The sequence below is a fragment of the Pelodiscus sinensis genome, chromosome 2, assembly GCF_049634645.1.
Source record: "Pelodiscus sinensis isolate JC-2024 chromosome 2, ASM4963464v1, whole genome shotgun sequence".
In the NCBI taxonomy this organism is placed as follows: Eukaryota; Metazoa; Chordata; order Testudines; family Trionychidae; genus Pelodiscus; species Pelodiscus sinensis.
In genome coordinates this window covers 243,672,346-243,694,814 of record NC_134712.1, presented here as the reverse complement: position 1 = coordinate 243,694,814, position 22,469 = coordinate 243,672,346, and the positions used below count along the sequence as shown (strand labels likewise).

At 45.7% G+C, this 22,469-nt stretch overlaps 1 long non-coding RNA gene across 2 annotated transcripts in view; it reads left to right on the top strand.

Annotated features, from left to right (window-relative positions):
* Positions 1-21,807, top strand: part of LOC142827395 (uncharacterized) — a 35,149-nt gene extending 13,342 nt beyond the window's left edge. For both annotated transcript variants that reach the window (XR_012902119.1, XR_012902120.1), the window contains exon 3: positions 20,019-21,807. This is a non-coding gene — a long non-coding RNA (uncharacterized LOC142827395). The remainder of the gene's footprint in view (positions 1-20,018) is intronic.
* The last annotated feature ends 662 nt before the right edge of the window (positions 21,808-22,469 follow it).

Sequence of the window (22,469 nt, the reverse complement as noted above, 5' to 3'; positions counted from 1 at the left end):
CTCTTGGTCTCTGCATTAACTATTGAATACAAGGCAGTTTGAAATCTGATATATTCTCTGGCGGGGATGGATATAGTGTGTAGGAGAAGACACTAAACCCTGCTCTTGCTGTGGGATCAACTGATGATCTACTAGGCTAAAAGAAAACAGACTGTTCCACAGTGAAAGGGCGAATGGCCTAGAATCCTGCTTAATCCACTCTAATTTCTTTCTCATCCTGCTTTTCAGGAGGAAGGCAAGAGCTCCCTCTCTTCACCTCAGTAGAATAGGTAAAAGGAAGTTTATACTTTCAAACCTGGGGCTTCACTTGGAAATGTTGATCCAGCCTGACCTGCCTAACTCCCTTCTTTGTTCTATCCCTCTTCCTAAGTTCTTTTTCTCTGCTTCTTCCTTCAAACATAGCACTGTCTCCCTTACTCTCAAAACTCTTTTGATTTCCCCTCCCTCTCCAACTATTGTTTCTCTTCTGCTCTTTTCCTTCAGGCTTATCCAATTACTCAGTGGCATCAACTTCTGCTCCAAGGAGTGAGATGGTGGAGAGGATCCTCAGCTGACACAAATTATTATAACTTTAATGAAATGAACAGTACTATGAAATTCACAGTAGCTGAGGATCTGCCCAATTATTCCTTTTCAGTCAGACTTCTGCTATGTATGAGCCACTGAAGTTACTTATAGATTTTTGGAAACAACTTTAAAGAGATGGAAGGGAAGGGATTCCTTACATAAACATCAGGAGATACGTATGTGTTAATGAGACTTTATTAAACAAGATCTCATGAGAGAAGGCTATGCTTTGGAAATCTAGTTGTTTCCCACAAAGGAAACTGACATATGGGTTCCTCCAGTTGCCAGACAGGGAACCTACCCTTTCACAGCATACTTGACTCCTTTATAAACTGACTGTGACTTCTACTGTCAAGGACAGCACAAAAGACCCAATTTGAAATCCTAGCCCCAGTGAAGTAAAAGGGAATTTTGCCATTTATTGCAATGGATCCATGATTTCATACACCCTAGCTTTTTTGTCATGCTGATTGCAACCAGTAGCAGTATGTTAGAAATTGGAACCCTTATACAATATCACTCTGTTGCTAGGCTGACACTGGTAGAAGATGAATACTGAACAATCTATATAATAAGATTCCAGGAATGTCACTCTAAAGCCTAAAATGTCAGAATCCGTGTACATCAATGGAAACAGCTACCAGAATGGTTGAAAACCCTTTATTGTTTAGAATATCACCAGTTTCAGTCATCACTGGGATTCATGGTCTGTCACCAGCCAGTTTAAGATTTCATCTAGTTTGGGCTTTTTAAAAACACACATGGCTTTACAAATTACAGCTATGTGACAGCATAGGCTTTCAGCTACTAGTATTTCCTATCATGAGTAAGGAATAGATTTAAAGAGACTAGATTTTATGTTAACTCACTTTCAACCATATGAAGAGTTTTAAAAGGCCATTACTCTTGGTCAGTAATGAATAAAAGTGGAGGCCTCTTAAAAGTTCCTGATTATCTGGAGTATTTACTCTCCTCTTCCTGTGTAATCTGTGAAAGATAGCAAAATACACAGATCTTTGGCTCTCATTTCAGAATCAACTTAAACTGTGTTTTAGTATCTTATATGAACAATCCCAAAGTTGGTATAGTCTCTTATATTCATCTTGTCTAATTGATATGACGTCCTTCCACATTTCCACTGAGTTAGACTTGTCTGGAGAGAGATTGATGTGGGTTTGTCACTGGTCAAGCAGTGTGTAGCAGGCATTCCCAGCTTTTGTTTTCTCCTGAGGTGGGTCCCTTTGGCCTTATATCATAGCTAGGGTTACCAGGTGGGTTAAAAACAAATACCGGACTCACTTGATCTCAGCTGGTGGGGGGGGGGGGAACGGGAGGACCAGCAGGGAGGGGAGAGGGGCTGGCCGGGAGGAGGTGGGGGGGAACCAGGTGGCGGGAAGCAGGGCTGGCCAGAAGGCGGTCGGGGGGAGCGGAGCTGGCCGGGGGAGATTGGGAGGAGGGAGGGAGAACCGGACGGCGGGAAGTAGGGCTGGTCAAGGGTAGCGGGACTGGATGGGGGAGATAGGGAAGGGTGGGGGGACCGGCCAGCAGGGAGCAGAGCTGGCCGGGAAGGATTAGGAGGAGGGAGGGAGAACCGGCTGACGGGAAGCAGGGCTGGTCAAGGGCAGTGGGGCTGATGGGGGAGATCGGGGGGGGGGGACCGGCCAGCAGGGAGCAGAGCTGGCCGGGAGGGGGCTGGAGGGGCAAGCGGGGGGAGAGAATCGGCCAGCAGGGAGCCAGACTGATCCAGGTGCAAGAATGAGCGAGTCCGGCTCTGGGAATTCCATCCAGCCCTGGCCCCGCGGCGTGGTTGCATACTGCCTGGCTGGTAGACACACTCACACAGCATGAGCATGTCTACCAACCAGGCAGTTCGCAACTAGGTACTGATAGTTCTAATAATAATAAAACTTACCTAATTAGAAAATACCGGACATTTTATATGTCCAGTATTTTCTCAATTTGTTTCCTGGACAGAACCCTCAAATACCGGACTGTCTGGTTCAAAACCGGACACCTGGCAACCCTAATCACAGCTGGGAGCAAGCCTCCCAGAACCCTAGAAATAACACTGGGGATAATGTAGTTCTGGTGGCAGCTTGGACTCTCCAGACTAATTTTGCTGGTCTCACCACTGGCCAGCCCAAATCTCCCCTGCAGCTACAATAGCCACACTGCTAGTTTTAGCATACTAGCCTGAGCCCAACTAGCAGGAAAGTATCTGTCTGCTCAGGATAGCTCACCCTCGGATGCAGCATAAACATGATCTGAACAAGTTTAAACTTTATAGGGTATCCCAAGCCATCCGTAACTGGACAGGCCCTTTTTTTGACATCGACTGGACAAAAAAAGGATGTGAACACATTGGAAAGATTCCAATGGAGAGCAACAGAAATGAGTAGAAGCACATGACTTATGAAGAGAGGCCAAGGGATTTGCGTTTATTTAGTCTACAGAAGAGAAGAGTGGATGAGGGGGAGGATTTGTTAGCAGCCTTCAAATACCTGAAGGGGGTTCCAAAGAGGATGGAGAGAGGCTGTTCTCAGTGGTGACAGATGACACAATGAGGAGCAATGGTCTCACATTGCAGTGCCGGGGTGTGTGTATGGGGGGGGAGGTCTAAGTTGGATATTAGGAAAAACTATTTCACTAGGAGGGTGGTGAAGTACTGGAATGGGTTACTTAGGGAAGGGGTGAAATCTCCATCTCTAGAGGTTTTTAAGTCTCCACTTGACAAAGCCCTGACTGGGTTGATTTATTGGGATTGGTCCTGCTTTGGGCAGGGGGCTGGATTTGATGACCTTCTGAGGTCTCTTCCAACCCTAGGATTCTATGACTCTTCATTGTCCCTTCCCCCTGGGCCAACCGTAAGTTCTATCCAAATGAAACAGTGCTCAACAGAATTGTGCTCCTCTTTCCAGAATAGCAGGTCCCAAGGCTTCTCTCCTGAGAGTCTCTCAATAGCACTCAGAGCTACAAGTAAAATTAAACGCCACTGGAATGTCTTCTGCTCTTCTTTAGGCCTCAGATTGTCACCCGTCTTGAGCTTCCCTGTAGCTCTTACTTATCTTCAGGAACACCAGCCTGCCAGGACAGCTTTCTTGGAGCCTCTTCCCTCACTGCTCAGATTAATTGTTCTCCTCTAGCACCCCCCTCATTCTAACATCCAGTCCTGGGGTGGCAGGGCTAATTGAACAGACCTGGCTAGCTTCTTAGTCCTGAAAGGGGCAGGCTGCTGCTGCTATATTACAGGGCTGAAACAAAATTCAAAGATGATTGTGCAGTTTCCTGTTCTGGAATTTTAGATAGATATTTACTGAGAAAATCAGACAAGATTCTGATTCCAGATTTTTCAAGGATACCTAACCAGCCTGAGATCCCTGAGATTTCAAGTCTCATTCTATTTTCCAGTATTACCAACTCTGTAAGTCAAGTCACTGTGGTTAGCCAACCTTGTTTTCTATGTCTGTGGTAAAAAAAAAATTAAGTCCAGGAGCCTAACCTCAAAGTCTCCCCCACACCACTCACAGCAAGAAAACAAAGATGACAGTGCATTTCTTTCTTTAGCCTTTGTAACAGGGTTTTTTAAAAGAAAGGGCATGTTTTAATCACAGTGGGCCCCATGGCATCAGCACTAGAGTCATAGGATCAAATTCTGTAGAAATTATTGGGACTTTGTCATAAAAAATTATATTAACTTTACAAATCAGTTTACTCTGGAATTGCAAACACTAAAATGCCTTAACCTTAACGGTATCCTATGGCTTGGTGTCACTACAGGACAAAGTTATGGTTGTTTGGATGCCTTAGCTGTGCATTTTGGTACTATACCATATTTGTATATCTTGTAGATTAATCTTTATAATGTATCTGTGTGGATTATAACACCATTCTCTTACTTCCCAGCCCCTTTAACTCCAGCTTAATATTTTCATGGAGAAAATCCCTTGTTTTTAAATAAAACTATTAAACTTTTTATAAATGAACATTAAACAAGAAACTCCATCAGATCCAGCTATCTTGCTAATCACAGTACCTAATGAGTTGAAGAGATGTAGCATTAACCTTACATCAATTTAAATATTTATCTTGTAATTCAGTATTCTCTAGTATGCTCCGGCTGCTTATTATCACTGGTGCGATGGCCAGTTAAAGTAGGTTTACAGCTGCTTGGCATCAGTGGAGTAGCACAAAGCAAGTGCTAGGCCATGCTAATGAACCTGGCTTTTAACTAGCTAGTACTCAACCATGGAATTAAAAGTCCAGTGACAGGTGAGGCCACTTCAATTACTAGGATTGCCAGCTCTCCCAGACCAGACAGACTGTATGCCATTGCAGTAAATGGCATCCAGTCCAGAGAGTTGGCCATCATATTAATCTACCAGTGAGAACTCTTCACATTTAGATTCACAGTTTATATGTATACAGTCCAGTAATACTAGTGACTCATCCAACCAATAAAAATTAAGCATGCAAATGAGCTGGAGGAGAACAGCTGTAACTTGGTTGAGTTACCTCTGATACCACTACGGTACTATTTAAGAGTGATCTGAGTTATTAACCTGGCCCAATCTGTTAGATACAATTATTAATTACTTAATTACTTAATTACAGCCTAATTGCAACAAGTGCAGCCAGCATACAGGATTTCAATAAGGTTTAACAATATGTCAATTGAAGTGTCTGTATTCTTTATTAAGACCACTTGTGACACTAGTGGTCTGAGAGTAAGTGCTAAATTTCTTTAGGATCCATTTTTTAATGAACTTTAATTTATACTAATTATCAGATTTACTTTTAAGTTCTCAAAATAATAGTTCTTCATTAATTCTGAACATTTGGGGAGGATATACTATAATATTCATATAAAACAAAGCTGAATTTCTCTTCAGTGAAAAACTCATTGCATCCTCAACTCTAGAGTTGCAAATAATGCTTCCATAATTCCATATTAGCACTGAAACCCACATCCACAGAGAGTATGTCTACACTGCAATTAAAAATCCACGTCTTACCTGTACCAGCTGTCTTGGGCTTGAGCTAAGGGGTTGTTCAACTGCAGTGTAGATGAGATGAGAGGGCAATTAAACATCACCTTCTCTTGTGCCCTGTGAGCCTGGCTCTTTTGACACAGGCCAGGTGTGGGTGTCTAACTGCAGTGTAGACACACCCAAAGAGGATTAGGTACAGTAATATTCACTTTCATGGCATCTAACTTTTAGGGGCCTAGAAGCTCACAGGATCATCATAGTGATCCACAAAGTCTGATTCAGATATTCTGGCTACCCATGCAAAAAATGGGGAGAGACAGATGCCTTAGAAGGGAATCTACTAAAGCCAGCAATACTAGGTGGAAACCATCTAAGTTAGGCCATGGGTTAGGTCATAGTTATGTGCATAAGTCTGTGTTGGAGGGAGGCCTCTGTATGTGCTTAGTGATCCACAGCCAGGAGGAACCTGCTGCCTAGCGTCAGGTACATTAGGCAACTAAGCTATTTCTTGCAGGAATGAGTTATGTGTCTGTCTTGCTCTGCACAAAATGGATGGAGGAAGTGACAGCACCCACTCTGTTAGTATAGCTATGTGGTTAGAGCACTCATCTAAGACATGGGAGTCTGAATCTCAAATTTAATTTGCCCTATCTTCCTGAGTGGGAAGAGGACTTAAATAGGACTTTCCTACCTCTTGGGGGCGAGTGCTTTAACAACTGGGCTATCTATAACTTTGTCATCTCTATGATGAATTATGCTCTAATTAAGGCAAGCTCTGAGCATCCTCTGGGAGCTTTAGATGTGGAATGCAGTGGCCTTTTGAGTAGATTTGGTCAATTCTAGCATATGACACCTGAACTCCATCTGCTACACTGGCTATCTCTTCAGTACTGAGCTTTACACCGGGGCTACATCTACACTGCCCTCTCTTGCACAAGAAAATATGCAAATGAGGCAAAGCGGTGAATATCACCGTGCCTCATTTGCATACTTAATGAGCCACCATTTTGCACAAGGGGCTTTTGCTCAAAAAGGAGCCGTCTACACAGCTCCTATTTGCTCAAAACCCCCCTCTTGCGCAAGAGCCGTTCTACCACTTTTTTTCAGGAAGAACGGCTCTTGGGCAAGAGGGGGTTTTTGCACAAAAAGGAGTGGTGTAGATGGCTCCTTTTTGCGCAAAAGCCCTTTGCTCAACATGGTGGCTCAGTAAGTATGCAAATGAGGCACAGCGATAGTCACCGCTTTGCCTCATTTGCATATTTTCTTGCACAGGAGAGGGCAGTGTAGACGTAGCCTAGAACTTCAAAGTTACAAATACTTGGGGAATGGCGGTTGTTTGTAACTCTGAACAAAACATTTTGGATGTTCTTTTAAAAGTTTACAACATAACATTGACTTAATAAAGCTATGAAATCTTAGTATGCAGAAAAAAATGCAGCTTTTTATCATCTTAATTTAAATGAAACCAGCACAGACACAGTTTCCTTACTTTATCATTTTTTAAAACTTTCCCCTTTTTGGTAGTTTACATTTAACGCAGTACTGTACTGTATTTGCTATTTTTGTTTTTCGGTGTGTGTGTCTCTGCAGCTGCTTGATTGTGTACTTCTGATTCCAAGGAGGCCTGTGGTTGACCAGTCAGTTTGTAACTGTGGGGCTCATAACTCTGAGGTTCTACTGTATTTACATTTAACTATGAAGCCTTACCTGGTATGGAACTCAGTTATTAAATAATCCAGGATGATTGAAATTGGCATTGAATGAGGCAGCCAGCAGCAATAGAAAAATCTCTTCCATTTCTACAGCCAAGTAGTGTGGATTGATCTTCTTGCTATTCAGTACAGCAGCAAGTTTTTAACCCTGTAAATTATTGAGGAATCATGCCCTGAGGTCGAGAACTGTTAAGGAGAAATGAAGCATGTGGAGGAAATGAAAAATTATTGGGAGCTTGAACTGTAGTTGGACACAGGTGAAGTAAGTAAAGGTACCAAACTTGGCTTGGCCAGCTCAGCTCTATAAGGATAACTCTGTCCTACCCAATCTTGTTCCTCATCCTTAGCATCAGTGACATTGCAGGAAATTGATAGTTCCCATCTTCCAAGATAGGAAAAAAAATCTCCCAAGGAATGGTGAATCAGAACCCCTCTTCTGAAGAACCCAGAAAACTGAGCAGGATGCTATCTCTTGAAAGTCTGTGAGCTACCAAATCTTTTCTTATTTGTTAGTGTAGATAAGTCCAGGGATTGTAAAATTGCCCTGGAATCCTTCTAGAGAGCGCAAAGACTCATCCTGTGGTTTCCAAAAGTGGTTAACAACCATAGTGTTCTGCACTTCTCTCAGGAACCTCAAGAGATGCAGCCATGATGTCCTGTGCATAACCACCACTGTGGAGATAGACCTGGCAGTGCACCTGCAACTCATATATAGCCTGGGAATCCAGCATGAAGTTGGGATGTTAAATTGCAGGTAGTTGACTAACTGAATAGTTGATGTATTTTGCATCGACTATTCGACTAGTTGATATGGCGTCTCCACCTTTGAAGTGTAGAAACAGCCCTAGGGCTTTTGCTGCACTTTAAAGGTGAAAGTGCCACGTGGAGCCCGGGGTCAGCTGGGGTCTGCCTGCTGACCCTGGGCTCCATGCGGTGCTGCCGCTTTGAAACGCCGCTGTGGGAGCCCAGTGTCAGGCTCGTTCCGGTGTTTCAAAGTGGCAGCACCATATGCAGCCCGGGATCAGCTGGGGAGTCTGGCCCCAAGCTCCATGCTGCACTGCCGCTTTGAAGTACCCCCTTCTCTCCTCCCCCCCCTTGCTGCCTCTTTCTAATAGAGGCAGCAAGGCGCGGGGGGGGGAGGGGAAGCAACTAGTGGACAAGCTTGTTGACTATCCAATAAACATTTGCTTAATGGATAGTCCACTAGTCCTTCTCATCCCTAGCATGACAAGGCATATGGTGCTTGCCCAGGCCAAACAGACACTTGTAACTGAATCTCTGGTCAAGGGCTCAAGGCATACCTGAAGTGGAGCACCCACAGGGATGCCACTCAAACAAGAACTATAGCATTTCCATGGCAAATTTCAGCTCCTCTCCAGGAATAGAGAAAATAGATCACGATAACCTGAACCCATAATAAAGTCTTACCAGATTATGGGTATGTTCACCAGTGGTCTCAATGCAGCTTTCACATTTCCTTGAAAAGAATTCATTAAACTGAAAAAAGCTGGCTTGAAACCAGTCTCTTTCTATAATGGCTTCCATAATTTGCTTCAAGGGACACATTTATAGTCACTGAGATTTTTTTAATAGGTTTAGTGCAAGATGAAGGGTTGGTTCACTGTCGTAACACTGTAATGAATGTTGGTTGCCTGCCACAGCCAAATATTTTTTCCAGCATTTCTACACAGTACAGCCTTTTCTGTATGGACTTTCTCAAGAATATGCAATAGCATGATAGCTGTAGTCTCTAGGACCACAATGATATAATTTCCAGTTTTGTTTCAGGAGTTCCATCTTCAATGTTAATACTTTCAGACACAGCCAGAACATTTTCTAATACTGTACTTTTTCTAATCTTGATCTTTTCAAGGGCTTGAGCATTTCAGCTACTTCTTTTTATTCGTCTTTACTTTTCTGCAAATTTGGAAGGACTTGGATTGTGAGAAGAAGAATTCTCTGCCTAGTGAGCAGCTTTGATACTTTGTCAGATGGCCAGGACTATGGCACACTAATATTTTCAAAATGACTCCTTATCTTACATCTTTACATAATTTTATAGTATAGAACAATGCCTAATTCATGTACCTTCTCTTCCCACACTACTAGTTCAATGTTAAAAAAAAAGGTAAGAAGTTTGCACGTGTAACATTCCTATGACTTCTGGAATGTTGGAAAAGAGCTTGGGTGTTGACCATAAAATCTCATAAATTCAATCTGCAACTTTTCCTCCAAAAGGGGAGCTCTTCAGAACAACAAACTGGAGTTGTTTGGGTGCCTAACTTTGTTGGATGCTTCAAAAATCTCCCCTTAAAAACAAATACAATCTGAAACAGTCTTTATAACAGGAGAGTTGAGGTAGTGAGATTCACAGGATCAAAAAGGGAGCTTCTCTACCACCTGAATGACTTTTGAATTTCATTTTTTTCCCTTTCACATCAATAAATACAATAGGGAAGTCTACGTGTAATTAACTATACAATTAACCATTAAGCTTAGGTTTATCAGTTAACCTTCTAGACTACACACATCCTACGCAGCAGCCTCTGTATTTGCGGAGCTCAGACCCCCCCCTTAGATAGAGGCTGTTGCCACCCCACGCTGCTGCCACTGTATCAGAGATAGCAGTCGGGACAGCAGGCAGCTGGTTTGCATGGGGAGCTGTTTTTTAAACCAACTCCCATTGTGAACTGGCTCCCCCTGCCACCCTGCACTGCTGCCTCTGATTCAGAGGAAGCAGTGTAAGGTGGCAGGGGGCTCCTCAGGAGTGTGGTTGGAGTGCACTGGCTGCTGGTCCCACCCCTGGGATTATTGAATAGTCATGTAACCACAAAGATTTCATGTGGTTACACGACTATTCAATTTCCTGATAGCTAACTTCCCTAAAATATAACCATGAAGTATGTCTGATGCTGGCCTCTTCCCTTTTAACAAGAGGGGATATGATGTATGAATATGTTCAAATTGAAATACCTCTCTCTCTAGACTAATAACTTTCAATTCCAGGACTACGCCCACCCCTCCCAAAACAACAACTTTCAAGTAATAGCCACTACCCAAGACCACTTAAAGAAGGCCCCTGCTATTTTGCATTTTCACACAGTGGAAGATTGGAGAACATAATAAACCTGGTGCAGGAAGTTAGAGTTGGAGGTGTGATGAATTGTTACATGTCAAAAGCGACGAGGAGTCCTGTGGCACCTTATAGACTAACTGAAGTGTAGGAGCATAAGCTTTCGTGGGCAAAGACCCACTTCGTCAGATGCATGTCTCTGACGAAGTGGGTCTTTGCCTTCGAAAGCTTATGCTCCTACACTTCGGTTAGTCTATAAGGTGCCACAGGACTCCTCGTCGCTTTTGCAGATTCAGAGTAACACGGCTACCCCTCTGATACTTGTTACATGTCAAGTCCTTCTTTAGCCCTCACAGAAACTCCCAATGATTTTAGTCTTAGCAGTTCTGAAAATATCAGAAAGGATGGGATTGGTGGTTTCTCTAGTTTAAATGGAAAGCAGTTTGAGATCTGCAATGGATTAGAGACCCTTGATTGTATGCGTGTTTCAATAGGTCATAATTTTTCATGTTGTTCTTTGGCAAGGATCATTGGTCTCTGCTATCACTGAATTTAATAATTGGGGAATAAAAGGGAGAAGACCCAAACTATAGTCCCCTCTAGTGGTCTCTGAAATCTCTTTATACTAATGTAATGAGATATAGTGGTTCTTTAAGCATTAGACCAAGGAAGGTCTAGAAAGTGGCTGACACTGGAGCAGGGAGAGAGGAAGTGGTCCTAGTGAGTTAGCAATTGGTGGGGGAAACCCAGATTAGTATCTGTTTAAGGGCTCAAGATCAAGAACCCTGTAGTACAGGGTGGGGCAGGGATCCCTTCTCTTCTGGCTAAGCAGGACAAGCCCTGGAATGGACAGGGGCAGTGAATATGCTTCCTGCTCCTTCAGAACAGGCAGGAGGAGATGCGGGCTCACATCCATGTGCTGAGTGTTCCAAGGAAAGGGGGCCAAGTATGAAATGGGGGCCAGCTGGAGAGAAGCTGGCCAAAGCCTGCAGCTGGCAGGAATTACAACCCTGCCCCAAGAGAAGGGCTGTAAACTTCTGACCCAAGGAGAGATTGCTTATAGTTTGGCTCAGCCTTTAAAAGAGGGTAGGGAACTCCTTATCCCAGGAGGGACTCCTGGCACTCCAACTCAACCCAGGAAGGTTTATACGCTGATACAAAGGCAGCAGCATAGAGTGGCAAGGAGCTTCTCTGGGGTGGGGCTGGAGTGCACTGGCTGCTGGTCCCACCCCCAGGGACTATTGAATAGTCAGTCTAGTAACCAATAAGAATTCATGAGGTTAATCAACTATTCAATTAACCACTATTTAACATCCCTATCTGAAAGGCACTGGGGCTCAGCTATACATGGTATCAGACAGGCCGGAGGATGGTCAGTAGGATTTGTGGTCTCTGGTTGCAAGTGGACCCCTGTATGGAACAATAGGTGTTGTCAGGGAAGATAGACCAAAATCTCCTCACTATGCAATCTCATGCAATCATGACAAGAAATGCATCTACCCCACACTGTGTTTCCAGTAAACTGTGCACTTGTGCAGCCACTCAGAAGAAATTCAGATGTCACCCAGCAGATTAGCAGATCTGCACAGCTAGGGTTTTTTTAAATCATGGTAGTGCACATTTGCACATGGCTCGTCGTACATAAAAAATGTATTCTGCACATGTGTGGACAAATATTTGCACACGGATGGAAAAGATTGGATGGACTATTGACAGCGAGGTAGGCTACATATCAGAGTAGTCAAGAATCTACTATGTCCAATTATCTTAGGGAGAGATTGGGATTTCCTGGCAGGGAAGTCAAACCACCACCTATGATGGGGAAGGATGTACCCTTGATTGAAAAAGGAGTGGAGGGAACTGGAAACTTATGTAGAGATGTGTGACGTAGTGGGGGTACCTGGCTGGTTTCTATGCTGCTGGCTCTGGGGTAACCCCCACTGGCTGCCGTGGGGACCACGACCCAGCAAAACAGGATGGCCAGACACCCCCCATGGAGGGGAACAAAGGAAGGTGGAATGCTGCCCTGGCTGGGGGGCAGGGCTGGAAGTGAGTTAGTTGGTGGCTGGCTGTCTGTGAGCATGGAGGAGACAGCCTAGGGAGAGGAGCTGGAGTTTAGGGGCCCAGTCTCCCCCCAACTCAAGGGGGCCTGAGGCATCCTAGCCCAGCTCTGTGACCAGATTACATCTGTGCTGTGCTGTATCCTGGAGAGGCAATAAACTTCCTCTATTCCACCGGCTGGTGCAGTCTGTTTGTGCCATTTCGGGGTGCAGGAGACGGGGGACCCCAACGCACCGTCACAAGGTGACCATCTCCAGACCTCTCAGGATCAGCTAAAATGTATTGATGAGAGCTAGAAGATGTAATCACCTCCTGGCAGAAGATTAGTGATTTAGTTGCTAGGACTGGAACAAGAACTACCACAGTCTAGGGTAGAGGCAGAGAGTGGGAAACAGCAGCAGCCCTGCTCCAGACCAAAAAGGAGGTCAGGGAGCAGAAGCTGATGGCAAAGACTGATCAGTTCAGTGTACCATGGGGACTCAAGCAGAACCTTGAGCTCATCAGTGTATTAGGGATCCAGGCAGGCCCATGGAGACAATGGAGATCAGAGTAGAAGCTCAAGCTGAGCAGTATACAGCAGGGACTCAGACAATACCCCAGCAGTATGCTGGGGCCCAGATGAGAAATCAGGGCAAAAACAGTGCTCCAGAGGATACCTGTTTTATGGGTCCAGGCATGAAGACTGGAGAACAGCCTGAACAACTATTGGCCACAGAACATCAGCTATAGTTGATCTGTCAAGAAAAAGATCAGCTGACTGTAGAACACTGGGCCACTTAGCAAAGAGCGTTCACCTGACTCTGAAGGTCAGTGAGCTGGAGGAACAGCTACAGACTCTGCATGGAGATGGAGCAATCTTGATGAGCAGGTGAGCTGTTAGAGACAGTACCCTAGGGGAGGCAGGACAGATGGTAAGGGTGGCTGTAAGGGTGGACAAGGCCTTAAGTGAGGAGAAGTACCACAGGATAACACTGGCCTTTAGAGAAGGAGAGTAGGGCCAGTTCACTTTTATAGCATAATCTGGATCAGTCAATGCAGTACAAGAGGGCACTGAGAGAGAGAGAGGATCAGTGAGTCAGAGCTAAGACTGCCAGAGTCTCCTGGGAGGGGAAGCTGTGAGACCCTGAAAGGTAAAAGGAAAAAATCCCCAAGGGTTTGTAGCCCAGGGTGAGCTGAGAGACCATGTTTGGTTTTTGTTTGTCTGGCTAATAAAATGGTCTCAGAGACTGTGATTGTGGCAGTGTGTCTTTGGGAGCTGGATGAGAAGCCCTGACTCGGTACAGTCCTTTTCTACTGATGTGTTGATGGAATGAATTGATTCCCTGTCTATGTGTGTGAACTTGCATCGTTCAGAGCAAGGGGAGTTTTTCTCTTGATTTGAATGGAAGCCGGATCAAGCTCTATATAGGCATTTGTAATACACTCAGCACCATGGTAACGAAATGCCTGTCCCTTGCCTTCATGTCCTTGATAGTATAAGTGAGTGACTACATTGCTGGTGAGTGGGGGAGGAAAATGAAACCTGCAAGAAAAGAATTCAGTGTATATATGTTTATGCATGGAGAACAGTTGGCCCATTAGAACTGGATTGGACAATTCTAAGATACAGGTATATAATGATTATGTTGTGATATAGTTATCTGGAGAGCTTAAGTAACCAAACTTTTTACTTTCAAAACAAGAACTTTTCTCATGTTAAAAAAAAAATTGTAATCTGGTCATCTGGTTCTTGGGGACACTTATAACTGAATTATAAGGTAGTTTTTTTTCACTTAGTGTCACTTTACATTTTGCTAGCTGGAAGATTCATGAAGCATTTGAAAAGGCAGGGCTTAGTACCTCGGGGAACCTTCCAATACATATGAAAAACTATTTTGTGTTCTCCAATGCTCTTAGCTCATTCCAACGGCAATCAATATTCTAGCCAGGTGGAGGTTGTAGTGTTTGTTTGCTTTTCATCTTTGTGGTTACCAGACTTAAGATGCTAGGTGCAGAGAGTCAGCTTTACCAAGATGGCAGAACAGGAAATCATCTATATAGGGTGCAAAGTATTCAGGGCAGCAAAATGTTCTATAACAGCTAGAGCAGGCATAGATACTGCAGGAAGACTGAATGTTGGCTGGTTTGCCTAGCACAGTAGAATGCTTGAACTGGCCCACTAACAGTCTTGTGTATATATTCTAGGCAGTGTACCTAGACTTTGCGATTTGCCAGGTAAAACACTTTTAAATTCAAGCTCTTTTTTTTTTATGATCAGTTTAGCACTCTGCTCAGGATGCATGGGGCACTGTCCCTGCCCTGATATTTAAGGCCATTATGCTCTCCTACTTCCAATCTTTCCTCAAAGCTTACCTGTGCCACGATGCCTTTAAACAAACCAAATTAATGGCTAGCTGGGGACCATTATTTATTTACTTGGCATGTGCGTAGTCATCTGGCATTGTCAGTGGTGTGATCCAGTTTTTCTAGAGCACCACTGAACGTAGCCAGCGGGCATTCTTCAGCAATGTGCATCGTCTGTGATGCACCACAGCTGCACAAAGGGCTGGCACAAAGGCGTTGGCAATATTGGTTGGCCTGGTCTGGAACCTGTTCATCAGGTACCACGGATGTCAGGGAAGCTAATTATCCAACCAGCGAGCTGAGTTCCATGAGCATGAGCTCAACAAATCCTGGCACAGACATGGCCAGCAACCCCAACATTCACGCAGGTGACATCTATGTCATTGAACCAGCTCTATGCATGTTGCAACTCAATATGGAGTGTTTGTCAGTGACCACGCATGATTTACTGGGGATCATTGGCATTTAGTTTATCTATTTAAAATAACAGAGAAAACAACTTGCAAAGGTATACAAGGTAATAAAATTGTGTATATTCAACTGTATCTGCCATCTCTTAGTTTTCATATGTCGCTTGTTTTCTTAGGCTTAGAATTTGCAAAGAGCTTCATATATGCTAAACTTCACATACATGAGTAGTTTCACTGAGCTCAATGAAATTACACAAACAAAATTAAACATGTGTTACTGGCTTTAGGCTCTGGGCCTTAGATAGTAAACTATTTGGGTCAGGAAATACATAAAATTATATTCAGGAATTAACACAATGGGTCCCAGATTGGTGTCTCCAGGTGCTACAGTAAAATGAATTTTAAATAAGAAATTTCCTCCCATTACCTCTAACCTATTTTCATCACCTCTTCTCTTTCATAGCCTGCAGAACAATTTTGGACAGAAGCATTTTTTTTCTTTGCTGGACCATGGCCATTCAATGGAGTGAGTAGCAGGAAGCTTTGAAAGAGAGATACTGTTAGCACTGTTTCCACATACATCAAAGCCTGATCTTTATGCAGCTGAGACTCCAAGGGATATCCCTTAAAATAAAGGCCAGCTTATTACCCATCTTCTCCAACTCCCAGGGAACTAAATACTCTCAAGTAGAGAGAAATTGCTGCACAATGCTTCTTTATAGCTCTCAGTGTGCCTTCTTTGCTGGCTCCAGCTGCCCCTACACTCTGTTTTTCCTAGTCTTTTCTCCAATATTTTTTCCAGTTGACTTAGTTATTACAGTACATGGACCAGACTGAGGAAAATACACTGAAGGCTGGAGTTGGCAAAGCAGTAAGTGCTATGAGAGGGAAGTACTCTTGCCATGCAATGACATCATCTGGGAGTTAATTGGTCACATTCCTGCTGATGGGAGGTGCTGGCTGGAGTCCTTGGACTTACTTCCGTGATACAGAACAGAGACAGTGCCTGTCTCTTGCCAGCCTGCTTCGTTGCCAGCATTCTGGCAAAGTCTAAGACACTTACAAAAACAGTACAGTACTTGATTTAGCCTGTAGTGAGAAAAAGTCATTTCACGTCTCCAGTTTAGGAGCTAAGCACTAACAAGCAGATTAAATAAAAATTACAAATTAATACACATTTGTTTGGGTTTTTTTCATACCATATCAGCCTCCTGATTTGTGAACTAAATTGTTACTTTTATTGCTGGGAAAGTGGGTTTTCAAATAATAACTAGACCATAAAGCATATTCCATTTAATGGTTCAGTTTTAGTGAACTGAAAATCTGTTCCCCTTGTGGAACCACTCTATATCATGGAATTAATAGCAGTCACTACCTGTGAGAGATCCAGAACTTCCTAGTAGTAAGTTCTGGCTATCCAGTCTCACCCACTTGCATCAGAAAGATCTTGAGAAGATCAACAGGATTTGCAAAGTGACCAGAAGGCTATCACATTCATTCTGATGCAGACCAGCGAGGGTGGGTGGCAGGGTGGGACTCAGGCCTGATGTGATAACAAGGAAGGAATTGTTGAAGTCAGAGGAGGGAATTTGGTAAAGGGAGAAGGAAACTAATGGAAGAGAGAGGAAAAGTTTAGAAGGGAGAAGGGAATGAGGAAGGCAAAGGGTACGCAGGCTGAGACTGAACAGCTGAATGAATGCACTTGTCAGAGAGGGGTGAGAGGCAGGTAGACCAAAACTAAATGGCAGTACCAGCATATGTGAACAGTTATCTAAATGTCAGAGCTAATGGGTACTACATATTTATTCTAACTGTGAGTTTAACTGTAAAAAGTGACAGTAAGGTCATAAGATGTCACAATTACCCTATAATAAGTGTTAATGAGAATAGGTGTAAGGAAACCGGAGAAATTGAAGTAGTCTTAACCTCCATGGTCATGTTGATACAATAGAAGGACTGTTGAAATTATGCTTGTGAAAAATAAATGATGTGGAGATGCCAGCTAAGGAATCAAAATTGGTATGTTGGATATTGGGCCTAACTGGTAAACAAAGTAATGTGGGGATGGCCTATTTTACGCATCAATCCCTTGGTGGGTCCTTAAAGAAAGTGTAAGGGACCCAGATAACCTTGCCACCTCAACTGGCTCCCGCTGAATGCCATATACCACCTGAATGAAAACTACTGAGGGCTAGATCCTGGAAATTGACCCTTGTGGGAAGACCCTTGCACTCATGTGGTTCTATTTATAGGATCTAGCCATTGGGTTGTAAGCAGAGCTGGCCTTACCATGAGGTGAACTGAGGCAGCCGCCTCAGGTGCCAGACTGTGCGGGGAGGGAGGGGGCGCCACTAGGACCCAGAGCGTAGAAAATTGTTTCTGCTGCTGGTGCATATGTATTCTCTCTGCTCTAGATGCATAGAGATGGTGGAGTGCTGTGCTGAAGGAAGGAGGGCACAAGAGACGTAACAGGCAGACAGGAGAAAAGGGGGCATGGGGATGTCATTTGAGCTACCTGCCTCAGGTGCCAAAATGTTGTGGGCCGACCCTGGTTGTCAGTTATTTGAGGGGAAAGACTGTTATTCCTGTACAGCACCTAGCATAATGGGATTCCAATCCCATATGGGGGGTGGAGTCTACCTTCTGTTTCAGTACAAATAAATAGTAGTAATTTGTATAAAACACAGCATTATCCATGATGGGATAAGTGCTCCTATTGTGACTTTATTCTTGGCTATGCTGTAATATTTTATCTTACAAATTCATATCCTATATCTCTAATCCCCTCTTTGTGGCTTCACCATATGTGCACAGCCAGAGATACATCCTCTGATAGCTGTTAATCCTTTGAGTGTTTTTACAATATACAGCATATGTCCAGTGACCATTGTGTCACACAGCTTTAAGGCTCTTCATTGATCGTGGCAAAACACCACTGGAACTAGAAAATTGTGTCATCTTAAGTTGCTGATATGTACTTTCAATGGAAACTCCCTCTTCACACATTTTTTTGTCTATAATTTCCTTGTTTTTTCAAAAGCAGCGAAGAGTCCTGTGGCACCTTCTAGACTAACAGATGTATTGGAGCATAAGCTTTTGTGGGCAAAGACCCACTTCGTCAGATGCATGTAGTGGAAATATCCAGAGGCAGGTATAAATATGCAGGCCAGGATCAGGCTAGAGATGACGAGGTGGATCCAGTCAAGGAGGATGAGGCCCACTTCTAGTAGCTGATCTGGAGGTGTGAATACCAAGAGAGGAGAAGCTGCTTTTGTAGTTAGCAAGCCATTCACAGTCTTTGTTTAATCCAGAGTTGATGGTGTCAAACTTGAAGATGAACTGTAGCTCAGCGATTTCTCTTTGAAGTCTGGTCTTGAAGTTTTTTTGCTGCAGGATGGCTACCTTTAGATCTGCAATTGTGTGTCCAGGATGATTGAAGTGTTCCCCTACAGGTTTTTTCAAGATTACCAAAAATGTTATACTCTGAACAAGAAAGCTACCTTGTGTTATATTAATGATTACAAAATATGCTGCCTTAACCTTAAATAGTTTTTCTTAGATTAACATTTAATGGCATTGTCACTGGTGTACCAGAGCAGTACAAATGGCCAAGGGCATAATGGTTGTTTAAGATGGACTTACAGTTGCTTTGCATTGCTAGAGTAGCACAGAACATATTAGTGAATATTTTACACTTGACATACTGGTTTAAAGCTGGTCTGTTTGCAGTTTTTTAAAACAATTTAACTATATTGATTTAGAAATTGAAACAGTTAAATTGTGACTGCCCTGCTATGAATGCAGCTATACAGGTATAATTGGTATTGCTTATTTCCATAAATTGACAGAAATAAGCTGTATTGACATGATCACCATTTATACTGACATAGCTGTGTCCATACATGGTCTATGTCTAGACTACATGCCTTTTTCAAAAGAGGCTTTTTCAAAAAAGAGCGTCTAGATTGCATTACGTGGATTGAAAAATCAATTTGCTTTTTTGAAAAAGAGCGTCCAGACTGCTGGATGCGCTTTCGGGAAAAAAAAAAAGGCACCCAGAACCGCTTCTGGCAGGGCACGAGGGCAGCATTTACTTCCCCGTGCTGCTCCATGCCCTTTGCAGAGACACGTGCTTAAAGGGATCCGTCTGGACAGTCGTTGCTCTGCTCCTGCTTCTGGCTTGCTTTCCTCCTAGAGGAAAGCAAAGCTGCTGCAGTGCTTGATCTGGTTACCCTGCTTTCTTGGACACCACAGCAGTTTCTTTTCTGGTTGGTTTTCCTGCCTTCCATTGTGTTTTTGGCCATGGAGCCGGAGCTGCCCCTGGGCAGGCAATGGCCCCACGCTGCCATACTGCAGCTTCTGCTGCATCTTCATGACTCTGTCATGAAGCTCCTGCCCCATATGGACCCAGACCAGACCTACGAAACCTTTGTCTGGGATGTAGGAGCTAAGCCCTTGCTTCAAAACTTTTTTGGGGACAGGTGGATTTGGAGGCACGAGACGAGTTTGGATTGGTGGGACCAGCTCGTCATGGAGCTCTGGGACGACGAGCAGTGGCTCCGCAACTTCCGGATGCGGAAGGCCATGTTCCAGGAGCTGTGTGCCTGGCTCTCTCCTACTCTGCAACACCAGGACACCCACCTGCAGCCCGCCATCCCCCTGCAGGCAAGGGCAAGGGGGAGTGCGGGATGGAGTGACACTTGGAGGCGGCTCCTCGGCCAACCCTGAACTGATGCGGGGAAGGGAGGGATCCTGACAAGGGGAGGGAAGGGGTGGGGCAGTGGGGGGGTGTTTCTCCTCCCAAGGACTTAGGTATCCTGTCTAACTCCCTGGTTTCTGACTGTCTATTTGTGTCTTTCTGCAGGTGGTGAGGGCCATCAATGCGGAGCTGCTGAAGAGGCTCGTGCGTCTGGGAGACCTGGACACCATTTTTGCTGGCTTTGCTGGGCTTGGCTTCCCAACTGTAGAGGAGCCCTCGATGGGACACACATCCCAATCCAGGCACCACCCCATCGAGTAGCCCAATTTATTAATTGCAAGGGCTACTTTTCTATAGTGCTGCAGGCCCTGGTTGACTACTGGGGACAGTTTATGAACATTTGTGTCGGGTGGTCGGGGCGGGCACATGATGCCCACATCTTCCGCAACTCGTACCTGTACCACAGGTTGCAGGCAGGGACATTTTTCTCACAGTGAGACTTTGCACTTAGGGACATGCAGATGTCGGTGTGCATCATGGCCAATGCAGCCTAACCCATGATGCCGTGGTTCATGAAGCCCTACACCGGCCACCTGGATGCGAGCAAGGAGCTATTTAACACGCATCTTAGCCAGGCTCACATGCAGTTAGAATGTGTGTTTGGCCGCTTGAAAGGGAGGTTTCGTTGCCTCCTCACACGGCTGGACATGGGCGAACGCAACATCCCTGAGGTGGTGGCCGCATGTTGCACTCTCTATAACTTTGTGGAGAGAAAAGGGGAGGCTTTCCTGGCAGGGTGGAGGACAGGTGCTGCTGGTGAGGGAAGGCAATTGGAGCAGCCTCGGATATATGCCATCTGCCAGGCTCACCAGTCTGGTGTTGGCATCCAAGAAGCCCTGAGGGAGAGATTCTCTGACGGGGCCCACTGACTCTCCCATGGAATGTTTGGCCTGGCCCACCCACATCTTTCCCTCCACAACCCTCACCCTCTTCCCATAAAGCAGTGGTCCCCAGCCTTTGGGGGCTGCCGGGCGCCCTGTGCAGGGCTACTCACGTGCCGGGCACCTGGGGACAGGGCAATGCACGTGCCCGTGGGCGGGGCCATCCATACAGCGCGTGCCCGGTGCTGGCGCTACCCATGCGTTGTACTTCTGGCGCCGGCGCCGCTCCTGGGCTGCGCGCCCAGCTGTGGGACTGCCCATACGCCGTGTGCTGGGGCCAGAACAGCCCATGCACCGCATGCCTGTGGGCAGGGCCGCCACAGCCCGTGTGCTGCATGCCCAGGGCCGGCACCGCTCCTGTGCTGCGCGCCTAGAGCCGGTGCCACCCCTGTGCCACATGCCCAGAGGCTGGCACCGCCCATATGCCACATGTCTGGGGCTGGCACAGCCCTTGCGCTGCGCACCTGGGGGCGGGGCTGCCCAAATACCGCGCACCCGGGGCCAACACTGCCCATGTGCTGCGCACCCGGGGCCGGCACTGCCCCTGTGCCGCATGCCTGCAGCTGGGGCTACCACTGTCCATATGCCATGCACCCGGGGCTGGCACAGCCCTTGCACCACACACCTGGGGGCAGGACCACCCAAACGCTGTGCACCCGGAGGCATGGCCGCCCATGTGCTGCGCGCCCAGGCCCGACGCTGCCCATGCGCCCAGGGGGCTGGCACCGTCCATGCGCTGTGCGCCTGGGGGCAGGGGCAGCCCCATTCACTCGGCGGGCTCACAGATATGGCCCGGCGGGTGCCATGTCACCTGCAGGCACCGCATTGGGGACAACTGCCATAAAGAATATATAAAATACCAATATCTGTTTACAAAGAAAACCAGGTGTTAGAAATAATATCAGTAAGGAAAATGTGCTAACTGTTTAAAACAAAACTTTCTCTTTTTTACTATTCTACTGTTTATATACAAGCTACTTCTTTTACTCCAAAATAAAGATTTTGTTACATCACTGAAATGGTCTTTCACTGGGGTGGCAGGGGGCTTAAAACCTGGAGTGGGGAGGGGGGCTCAAGTAGGCCACTGCTTTCCTGATCGCAGGGTCCTGCCACCTTGCATCCTGGCACTGCCATGGCCTTGCAGTTGGGTGGAGCGAGACCCAGTCCTGGCCTGGGTGGGCAGCCGTTGGGACTGTGAGGGCTCGGGAGCAGATGCTGGACCAGCTAATCCAGCAGTCTGTTGCGCCACTTGGCCTCTGCCTCTATCCTCTGCTGAAGAGTCCTGTTGAGGTCCTGCAGCACCACTACGTGCTCTTGCAGGAGGTCCATGTAGACACGCCAGTGTGGTGGTGGGGCAGGTGTGGTGCTTCTCTCTTGCGTGGGGGTCCGGCTGTGGAGGAAAAGAAGAGGAGACAATCATGTGTGTGTGCACCTGCTTCCCCCGAGGGCACGCCGTTGCTGTAAGGGGCCCGCCTTCGGACAGGAGACTCTCAGAGGTTTTACACGTGACATCGTTGTGTGTGAGTGGGCAGCAGCCTGAGCATCACAGGGGCCCCACAGTGGCAATGGGACCAGATTGCCTCCCGCACTGCCAACCTGCCTGTGTGTGGTGACCCCTCAAAGTACTCACCTGATGTTCCCTCCTTCATGTCGGAGGATGCCTGGGAGGCCTCTG